General features: G+C 34.5%; 1 protein-coding gene across 1 annotated transcript in view; it reads left to right on the top strand.

The window, feature by feature from the left end:
* The window catches only part of LOC6042057 (glucose dehydrogenase [FAD, quinone]), a 103,295-nt gene that overhangs the window by 13,039 nt on the left and 78,565 nt on the right, over positions 1 to 11,691 (top strand). The window lies entirely within an intron of this gene.

Here is an 11,691-nt window from a genome sequence, read left to right as displayed (position 1 = left end):
TAAGAAGAGTTTTTCAAGACATTAAACCGATACGAATAACATATAAAAATGTGTTGCAATTCGGTTATAATTATGATTATAATTAAGGGAAAACTACTAATAAGCCTTCAGCAATAAACAATTAAATTGATTGAATCAAAATCAATATATTTGTAGTAACTTTTGAAAAGAACATGACCTTGGATCGTATTTTTTTGCTCTATTAACAGTTTACATTGAGTGTGAATTATTGACATCCAAGGTCACGCCCTATTAAAAATTTACTATGGTTCTTCAATGTAAAACTCATTACGGTTCAATTCAATCATTATTATTTTGAATATTCCATTCCATCTCGACAACTTTTTGCAAATTAAAAGCAATTTTCAGTTAATTTTGCTTGTAGATTTTATTTATTTATTTTTTCAATTATATCAAATCGTTCAAAATTTAATAAGCAACAAATTATTGAAAAAACGGTTTCATTAAATCATCAAGCCGATTGATCAAATTTCAGTTAAAGTCGGTTAACCCTCTACTGCCCTTTTTTTTATTTTTCCCATGTTCAGGAGGTCATTTTGAGCAACCTTTGGTCTACGAAAAAAACTACTTCTATTGTTTTATAGGTAATTATCCGCCAACTCACACAGCAGTTGCCCCGACCCCTCTTCGATTTGCGTGAAACTTTGTCCTAAGGGGTAACTTTTGTCCCTGATCACGAATCCGAGGTCCGTTTTTTGATATCTCGTGACGGAGGGGCGTTACGACCCCTTAAATTTTTGAACATGTGAAAAAAGAGGTATTTTTCAACAATTTGCAGCCTGAAACGGTGATAAGATAGAAATTTGGTGTCAAAGGGACTTATATGTAAAATTAGACGCCCGATTTGATGGCGTACTCAAATTCCAAAAAAAACTTATTTTTCATCGAAAAAAAACACAAAAAAGTTTTAAAATTTCTCCCATTTTCCATTACTCGACTGTAAAAAATTTTGGAACATGTTGTTTTATGGGAAATTTAATGTACTTTTCGAATCTTCATTGACCCAGAAGGGTCATTTTTTCATTAAGAACAAAATTTTTCATTTTAAAATTTCGTATTTTTGCTAACTTTGCAGGATTATTTTTTAGAGTGTAACAATGTTGTACAAAGTTGTAGAGCAGACAATTACAAAAAATTTGATGTATAGACATAAGAGGTTTGCTTATAAACATCACGAGTTATCGCGATTTTACGAAAAAAAAGTTTTAAAAAGTTGGTCGATGATGGCCGTTCATGGTCACCCGCGACAGACACGGACGACGAAACAAAAAGAAACGCAAAAAGTAACTTTTTCAAAACTTTTTTCCGTAAAATCGCGATAACTCGTGATGTTTATAAGCAAACCCCTTATGTCTATATATCAAAATGAAAAAATTACCCTTCTGGGTCAATGTAGATTTGAAAAGTATATTAAATTTCCCATAAAATTACATGTTCCAAAATTTTTTATAGTCGAGTTACGGAAAATGGGAGAATTTTTAAAACTTTTTTAGTATTTTTTTCGTTGAAAAATACGTTTTTTTCGGAATTCTGAGTACGCCATCAAATCGGGCGTCTAATTTTACATAAAAGTCTCTTTGACACCAAATTTCTATCTCATCACCGTTTCAGGCTGCAAATTATTGAAAAACACCTCTTTTTTCGCATGTTCAAAAATGGAAGGGGTCGTATCACCCCTCCGTCACGAGATATCAAAAAACGGACCTCGGATTCGTGATCAGAGACAAAAGTTACCCCTTTGGACAAAGTTTCACGCAAATCGAAGAGGGGTCGGGGCAACTTTTCCCGATTTCGTGTGAGTTGGTAGATAATTACCCTTATATTTTGCCTTCCTCACTGAGGTAAGGCTATTATCCTGCTCCAAAATTGAACTTTTTATTTTAAGCTCGAAAACCCACCTTGATGTATACATATCGACTCAGAATTGAAAACTGAACAAATGTCTGTGTGTATGTGTGTGTGTGTATGTGTGTGTATGTGTGTGTGTGTATGTGTGTGTGTATGTGTGTGTGTATGTGTGTGGGTATGTGTGTGTGTATGTGTGTGTGTATGTGACCAATAATGTCACGCAGTTTTCTCAGCACTGGCTGAACCGATTTTGACCAAACCAGTCGCATTCGACTTGGTTTAGGGTCCCATACGGTGCTATTGAATTGTTTGAAGTTTCGATAAGTAGTTCAAAAGTTATGTATAAAAATGTGTTTTTGCATATTTTCAGATGTTGAATAAATGGCAGTAAACTGAACCAAACATCATCATGCTATACATCGTTAGTTAGGTAATAGAAAGTCCATTCCAACTAGTCTAAAACATTGATAATCTGGCAACCCTGTCTCGAGTTCTGACCACTTAAGTTAATTTTATGCACTTGTTTTGTAGCCGGATCTCACTTAAATGTATGTAAACAATGTCCGGATCCATCATCCAACCCATCGTTGGTTAGGTAATCAAAAAACCTTACCAACGAGTATAAAACATTGAAGATCTGGTAACCCTGTCTCGAGTTCTGACCACTTAAGTTATATTTATGTACTTTTTTGTAGCCGGATCTCACTTAAATGTATGTAAACAATTTCCGGATCCATCATCCGACCCATCGTTGGTAAGGTAATCAAAAGACCTTTCCAACGAGTCTACAACATTGATAATTCGGCAACCGTGTCTCGAGTTCTGACCACTTAAGTGATATTTATGCACTATTTTTGTAGCCGGATCTCGCTTAAATGTATGTAAACAATGTCCGGATCCATCATCCAACCCATCGTTGGTTAGGTAATCAAAAAACCTTTCCAACGAGTATAAAACATTGAAGATCTGGCAACCCTGTCTCGAGTTCTGACCACTTAAGTGATATTTATGCACTTTTTTTGTAGCTGGATCTAACTTAAATGTATGTAAACAATGTCCAGATCCATCATCCGACCCATCGTTGGTTAGGTAATCGAAAGACCTTTCCAACGAGTCTACAACATTGATAATCTGGCAACCGTGTCTCGAGTTCTGACCACTTAAGTGATATTTATGCACTATTTTTGTAGCCGGATCTCGCTTAAATGTATGTAAACAATGTCCGGATCCATCATCCGACCCATCGTTGGTTGGGTAATCGTGAGACCTTTTCAAGGAGTCTAAAATATTGAAGATCTGGCAACATTGTCTGGAGTTCTGACCACTTAAGTGATATTTATGCACTTTTTTTAGCCGGATCTCACTTAAATGTATGTAAACAATGTCCAGATCCATCATCCGACCCATCGTTGGTAAGGTAATCAAAAGACCTTTCCAACGAGTCTACAACATTGATAATCTGGCAACCTTGTCTCCAGTTCTGACCACTTAAGTGATATTTATGCACTTTTTTGTAGCCGGATCTCACTTAAATGTATGTAAACAATGTCCGGATCCATCATCCGACCCATCGTTGGTAAGGTAATTGAAAGGCCGAGTTTAAAACATTGAAGATCTGGCAACCCTATCTCGAGTTCTGACCACTTATGATGCAACTTATGAGCCCTTGAGTGATATGTGTGTTTTTTTTTTTGTATTCCGGAACTTAACGAAATTTGTGTCCAAACCCATCATATCACATATCACCCTTTGTTGGAAAAGAGTGAGGAAGGCACCAACCACATAGGTGGATTAAGTTAGTTTTTCTTCTTTAATTTAAGTATTTTTATTTTTTATTACTCTACCACCTCCTATCATTACCATTTGCCTATCTAGTTTTTAAATGTTTTTAAAATCACTTTTCTAATTTTTTGCTTGTTTTTCACATTTTCTACTATAGAACGAAACCATTATCATTTGAATTGTAAAAAAAATGTTTAGAGGCAAAGTCTTGTGCACTACAAAAAATACTGCATACTTACCCCAGAAAAAAATGACAGTTTTAAAAACATTGGCAAAGTCACATAAAACAAGTCAAACTTCCAACCTTAGATTTATTTGAAATTTTAGGAGTTGGTTGAAAACTTGATTTTTGGCGAATTTTTTTATCAAAACCCATCTAGAGGCGGAGTTGAGTTGTAGAGGGTTAAATCCAATGCACAACAACAACTATTCATAATGAGTTCTCTGGCCTTACTTTATCTGCAAAAAAAACTTTATCTGGAAGCCATTTTAAAATTTCAGGCGGAATGAAAGTTAAAAAAAAACTTCAGATATTGCTTAGGAATCTTAGGATCCTTCTTTGTCAAATAGCAAAAATCTCGATCAAATTTGAAATACAAACAATAAAATGATGTCTACTTCGACCAACTAAGACTCAGACAGATTCAATAAATTTTGAGAAAATCATTCAGTGAGAATTCAGAATCTAAACCAAAATTCAAAACAAATCTACGAACCCTTGCTTGTAGAAAGTATGATATTTAGGTATAAAACTTAAACTGTGTTAAAAAACTGTGACTTATTGAAATTAATTCTTGGAAATTTTGTAAATTTTCAATAATTTTTTAAAAATTTTGTCATCAAATCAATAATTTTGCTTAAAAACTAGAAATTCCGGTTAATGTAAATTTAAAACCTCAAGAATCGCCAACCACCATTTGCAAATATTTCACAAATGGTGTCATATGAACTGACCTCCATATCGGTTGATATCTTTGGCTTAACTTTTTGATGTTTAAAAACCAAATTTAATTTGATTCTAGGTATAAACATCAAGAAATATAAACAATTTAGTTTTTTTGTTTTAGCGTAAACAAAAAAGTGATTTATTGGGTCTAAACAAATAAAAAAACTCCAGAACTGTATGTTGAAAGCTAAAGAAATTTCTACACAGTAAAAAAAGTTTGAATAAAAATATTTGAGAAACGTAAACGTATAAATTTATTCAATATAAGCAATTCTCTACGAAATCGGCCGAAATCGACCATTTTTATTTTTTGTATTTTTTATTTGGCTCAAACTTAGTGAGAGCCTTCCCTATGACCAAAGAAGCTATTTTGTGTCATTGGTTCACCCATACAAGTCTCCATACACCCATACAAGTTTCCATACAATTCTAACATTTGTAACTTTTGATTAAATTTTCTTATCTATTTTATGTCTTCGGCAAAGTTGTAGTTATTGTTGAGGACTATTGAAAAAAAATATGTATATGGAAAAAAAATTGCTAATTTTCAATAATTTTTTTTGTCACAAAAACTCATTTTTCCAACATACGTATTTTTTATATGTTTTAAGGGATAAAACCCAGCAACTTTTGAGCCATAAAAATAGTAATTTTTGGAAAAATCTAAATTTCATTCAAAAAATATTTAGCCTAATTATTATTATGTAAAATTTAGTTTACAATCGAAAAATTCTTAACGTCCAAGATATTGCCACTGAAAGTTTGATTTAAACGAAATATTTGCAGTTTTTCGATTTTAAAAAAGTGACCATGAGTGACTATTCATTTTTTTTTAATAGTAAAAAAATTCTATTTAATTGTCTAAGAGACATTGAGGATTGTACCTCTGGTTGCTGAGATACAGCTGCTCAAAAGAATAGAAACAGGATAATTGATGTTTGATGTCTCACCCAGAATTTCTAATTTCGATATCTCAGCAACTAATGGGCCGATTTTCAATGTTAAAACATGAAGCATTCGTGAAATTTTCCGATTTTTTTGAAAACAATATTTGGAAAACTTTTGAATCATGACTAACATTTGAAAAGGGCGTTATATTAAATATATGGCCCTCTTCAAATTTTTGTCTTGATTAAAAAAATTGTTTTCGAAAAGATCGAAAAGAAAATTTTACGAAGATTTCATGTTTTAATATTGAAAATCGGATCTTAAGTTGCTGAGACATCGGCATTAGAAATTGAAGGGTTGGGACTTAGAAAACTTCAATTTCCCTGTTTCTTTTTCTTTTATTCGCTGCATCTCAACATTCAGAGGTCCAATCTTCTAGAGCGAGTCCACGAGCAAAGCATACCCATCTCGCATCGACCTCACCAATCTGCCTGAAATTTTCAGGGGTTGTTTGTACAAAAATTAAGAAGCTGCTTTCTGGTGTCATCTAGTATCCTTGGAAACGAACCTGATTTTCAATGAATGAGAATCGAAGATTTTTTTTAACTTTCATTTTTTAAAGGGTTCAAATGGATGAAAATATACATTTTTATGCATTTTTCTATTGTGAAATTGTCTCAGGAACACGAATATGATAAAATTATCACCAGAAAATGGGATCTAAGGGATCTCTCGAGCAAAAATTGACAACCAAAAAATTCACTATAAGTTAAAGTTTCTATTTATTATGTTTAACTGTCTTACCCAAAGCGTTCTCAGTTTCAGATGGTAGTCCCAGATGTCCCCTACAAGCTGCAGGTCAAACCGAGTTGATATCTGGATGGAACACTTTTTTATTTGAGTTTGAAAATTATGCTATTTTTTCACTAAAATGCCAATAACTACCTTTAGATTTAACCAATTGGGATGTTTCTCCCTGCATTTTGTTGCATTTCTTAAGCCCTTTCAGATGCATTTTGAGTTTTGAAATCAATTTGAATTTTGCCTAAGTTTAGTCATCTTAAATTTTTTTAAGTTTTTGAACCTTTTTGTATGGACAGCTGCCAAAATTGTATGGAGACTTATATGGGTGAACCAATGACATAAAATAGCTTCTTTGGGAAAAGCAGATCCTGCAAAAACTGTTTTCGAAAAGTTTAGAAATAATCCCATTTTTTTAAATTTTTAAATTTATTTATCAGTCTGCTGGCCTATGGAAGTTTAAATTTCGTGAAAAAATAGATTTTTCTCAGCGCCGTCTTATAAGCCCTAAAGCTTCCAAGTGCAGTTATGTGCAGTTTTCCGTTCTATTCTTAAACATTTCAGAAAAATCTTGAACGTTAAAAAAGTTTTGGGATTTTAACTTTTTGTGCTAAAAATTAATCAATAAAATCATCACTTTTTTCCGCGCTCCTATTTTTTTAAAAAAATATTGCTAGGAATTTACAACTTTGCTATAACAAAATTTATCAGAAAATCCCTTCTCAAGAAACAGATTTTCGAATATTCACCGGCCAATTGTAAACGACAAGTTGCACTCTGGTCGTTTAAAATGTTTACAGACTTGTATGAGAAAACTAAAAATACAAAATGGCATATTAATTTAAATAATTTAACTCAAATAAAAAAAAATACAATGATAAACCGATTTGCGCCAAGGTTCAAAATTACTCTTAAGTTAGACGTTTTTCTCCGATCTGCAATCATATTAGTTTATGAAAAATATAGCACAAGTGCACCATTTGATGATTTATGCAAATATAAACGATATACAATTTGTCCTTAAGAGTATACACTAGATTGTACAAGTACAATTTTTAAACAGTTATTATTTTGTGAACTCGATTTTTTAGAAAAAAATAAGGTGAGGAGACAAAAAATTCGAGTTAAATTTTCATTCGCCTTATATCTCATTTTAAAATGCCATAAAATTGTAGCAAGCTTTTTAATTGTATTTTATCGAATTCCAACAATAACTACGTCTCCCCTACAGTAACGTCCACCACCCCTCGCGAGGTTCGCACCGTTTGGCCTTTCGTGGCACAATTAGCAAATTGGGTGTTACTTTCACCACCGATTACCCAGCCCTGAGACGCGCTGTAACTCTGACCAAGAGCGTGTGTGAGTGGTCCGATTTATGGTCCAGTTACACAACAGTCCGCACGTACAAATTGGGCACCGGCGGAAGTAATCGTCGGACGGAAGCATCCAATCGCTGCTGATCGCGGCAAAAAGGGCATAAGTGACATCTGCCCCCAAGTGCCCGCAAAGGTAGAGTGCAGCTGATGAATAAAGCCTTCATCTCGATTTGGGAAAGGCCAAACGTTCATTGGTTTGCTGGAGCGGTGTCGTGACGAGGGGAAGTCACGAGAGATGGACCAGACCGCACAGAACAGGTTTTGCTGAACTTTGATTTTATGAGCCTACACAAGGTAATCCCTCCCCTTAAGAATTTTCCAGTTCCAAGAATGTGCGGCGATAAAGTGCACTTCCAGGCTGCAGCACGGACGTTCTTGCAGTCCGGACTTGGCCAGGTTCCAAGAACGGAGGAGGGAAATCCGGTTTTCTTGACGAGTAGCTTTTTTTTTGCTGGCAGAGATGTCACGTTCTACATCTTAGAGTGTGAGCTCCATAAAACGATTTAATGACTTGATGGGGTGCTTGGCATGTGATGGCTTTACGTGCCCTAAAGTGTTGTTTGAAAGTGCACTCAGGTGTTATTTGCAAACATCGTCAAGTTATTGTATCGAGAACTTTTTTTCACAAAATTCCAAGAAACAGGAAGTTACTCTATAGCTCAACTCGTTTGAAACTGTCCTTCCTAGAAGACATCAAGAGCATCTTGCCGTCGTTCAAGTAGTAAAGTGGTTAAAGTGAAGTAATAATAGCTGGAAGCCATTAATACATTGCTACCCATAATCTACTCACTAAACATAGCACAAGTGTAGGTAACTTCTGCATGTGTATGTGCTACCGATAATGGTACATCTTTGTCCCACAGTTCAAGTTGAGCTCTCGTATTGCAATCGCAATTCTTCGAAAATTGTTCAGATTTGATCAAAAAATAATATTTTTTACTGCTTAATTCAGGACTTGAAACTTAACCAAAAAAAAAAAATTTTCCACTAAGAGACTACGAAGTCAACGCCCCGTAGACCCACACGTTGACCATACGTGGGATGCCCGTAGATGGGGGTGCCGGTAGGTGTCTGCCGGTATCGAGTCCTGAGTCCTGAGGTAATGGGCAAACTTTGTGCAGCAGCTTTGTGATAAAAGTTTCTTCGAACGTGTGTGGGCGAGGTCATGTTTCACCGAACATGGCACTTGAATTGGTCTCTGGTGTGAGTTCTGGGAATAAGTCATTTAAGTTACTTTACTAAATTTGCTGTGGAATTAAGTAAGAATCATTTTTGGCAGATTGACTCCGAAACTTTTGATTTTTGCTATTTTTCTAAATTATGGAGACTGAGAACTAAGTGACGATTTTTGACTAGTTAAAATGATATAATGAAATTTGGGATATAATTGGATGCGATTTTTTTTATTCGAAGGTCGCGAAATGAGCTTTCAAATTTTTTATGGCTTTTTGCCTTCCTCACTGAGGTAAGGCTATAATCCTGCTCTAAAAATGAACTTTGTATAAAAACGTCGTAGACCCACCTTCATGTATACATATCGACTCAGAATCGAAAACTGTACAAATGTCTGTGTGTATGTGTGTGTGTATGTGTGTGTATGTGTGTGTGTGTGTATGTATGTATGTGACCAACAAACTAGCTCATGTTTCTCGGCACTGGCTGAACCGAATTGACCCGAACCTGTTGCAGTCGACTTGGTTTAGGGTCCCATAGATCGAGTTTTATACAGATTGAAGTTTCGATAAGTAGTTCAAAAGTTATGTATAAAAATATGTTTTCACATATATCCGGATCTCACTAAAATGTATGTAAACTATGTCCGGGTCTATCATCCGACCCATCGTTGGTTAGGTTATCAAAAGATCTTTCCAACGAGTCCAAAACATTGAAGATCTGGCAACCCTGTCTCGAGATATGTACACTTAAGTGACATTGATATACTTTTTGGAAGCCGGATCTCATTTAAATGTATGTAAACTATGTCCGGATCCACCATCCGACCCATCGTTGGTTAGGTTATCAAAAGACCTTTCCAACGAGTCCAAAACATTGAAGATCTGGCAACCCTGTCTCGAGATATGGCCACTTAAGTGATATTGATGTACTTTTTGGAAGCCAGGTCTCACTTAAATGTATGTAAACTATGTCCGAATCCACCATCCGACCCATCGTTGGTTAGGTTATCAAAAAATCTTTCCAACGAGTCCAAAACATTGATGATCTGGCAACCCTGCCTCGAGGTATGGCCATTTATGTGATATAATAAGTTTTTCAATAATTTGCAGCCTGAATCGGAGATGAGATAAAAATTTGATGTCAAAGAAACTTTTATGTAAAATTTGACGCCCGATTTGATGGCGTACTCAGAATTTCAAAAATCGTATTTTTCATCGAAAAAAAAAACTCCAAAAAAGTTTTAAAAACTCTGCTATTTTCCGTTACTCAACTATAAAAAAATGTTGGAACATGTCATTTTAAGGGAAATATAATGTACTTTTGGAATCTACATTAACCCAAAAAGGTCATTTTTTAAATAGGAACAAAAAATTTTATTTTAAAATTTCGTGTTTTTTCTAACTTTACAGGGTAATTTTTTAGAGTGTACCAATGTTTTTTTAAAAATGTAAAGCAGAAAATAAAAAAAATGATATATACAAGCATAAGGGGTTTGCTTTCAAACATGACGAGTTATCGCGATTAAAAAAAAAAAAAGTTTTGAAAAAGTTATTTTTGCGTTTTTCTTTGTTTTGTCGTTCGTGTCTGTCGCGGGTGATCATGAACCATGAACGGTCATGAAAACTAAATATTTTAAAACCTTGTTTAATATATATTAAAACATAGAAGATTATTAGTACACTCTGAAAATAAGCCGGGCAAAGTCACAAAAATTTAATTGTTTTGTTCTAAATAAAAAATAACCTATAAATTCGAAAAGAACTTGAATTTCCCCATAAAATGACATAACCCACGATTTTCCCTGTTGAGTTACGAATATAAAAATGTTTTTTTTATTATTTGAGCACCGATTCTTTAAACAATTTTACGCGCAAGTCCACGAACAGGGAATACTCCTTTGTTAGAGACTTCGTTTGGACCTCACCAATCTGCCTGAAATTTTCAAGGGTTGTTTGAACATGTATGACTAGCATCTGGGCCGAATATGAGCACTCTATTCTAATCAGAAGTGGGGCAAATTGGAACACAACTGTTTAACGTTTAAAAACCTCAATAATCTTAAAATGTCTGTAACTACGGCAAATTTCAATAAAATCATCAAATTAAAAATCACCTGTAAGGGTAGTAAAGGTTGTTAATCAATAGAAATATCGCCGATAATATTGTCGTCTAACGATACCAATATTGGTTATCGTTATCGTCAGGACCATAACGATAATCTATCGCTATCGTTACACCCAAAACTGGCAGCGCTAGTCCGAGAGAATGATGGTCTCGAGTCGAGAGAATAGTGGTACCATTCACGGACGCAGAGAACACAGCTCGAGATGGGCGATAGAACTATTCTCTCGAGGTTCATTTGCAACTAACGAATGAACTCATTTGTTATGATGGTGTGAGTTGGTACCATTACTCTATCGATTTTGGCACTGAGCCCTCAATAAATTTTGAGAGAACGATTATCTCGATTCTGAATTTTGGGTGTATCGTTATTTCAATAATTCAATCGGCGATAATCTTATCCTCGATAACGAACGATAACTATTTTTTTTAATCTTTCTTAAATTTACTTAAATCCATCAATATCATGTAAAGTTTTATTGCATTGGCTTAGGATAATATTTTTTATAATGTAGTAAGCTTCAAAGCATAAATGCTAATATTTTCAAAAAAAAACCGTATTTTGCCTTCCTCACTGAGGTAAGGCTATAATCCTGCTCTAAAAATGAACTTTGTTTAAAAACGTCGTAGACCCACCTTCATGTATACATATCGACTCAGAATCGAAAACTGAACAAATGTCTGTGTGTATGTGTGTGTGTATGTATGTATGTGACCAACAAACTAGCTCAT

Source organism: Culex quinquefasciatus, chromosome 3, assembly GCF_015732765.1.
Source record: "Culex quinquefasciatus strain JHB chromosome 3, VPISU_Cqui_1.0_pri_paternal, whole genome shotgun sequence".
NCBI classification, from domain to species: Eukaryota; Metazoa; Arthropoda; class Insecta; order Diptera; family Culicidae; genus Culex; species Culex quinquefasciatus.
The sequence above is the reverse complement of the archived record's forward strand: the minus strand, read 5'-3'. Positions and strand labels throughout refer to the sequence as shown.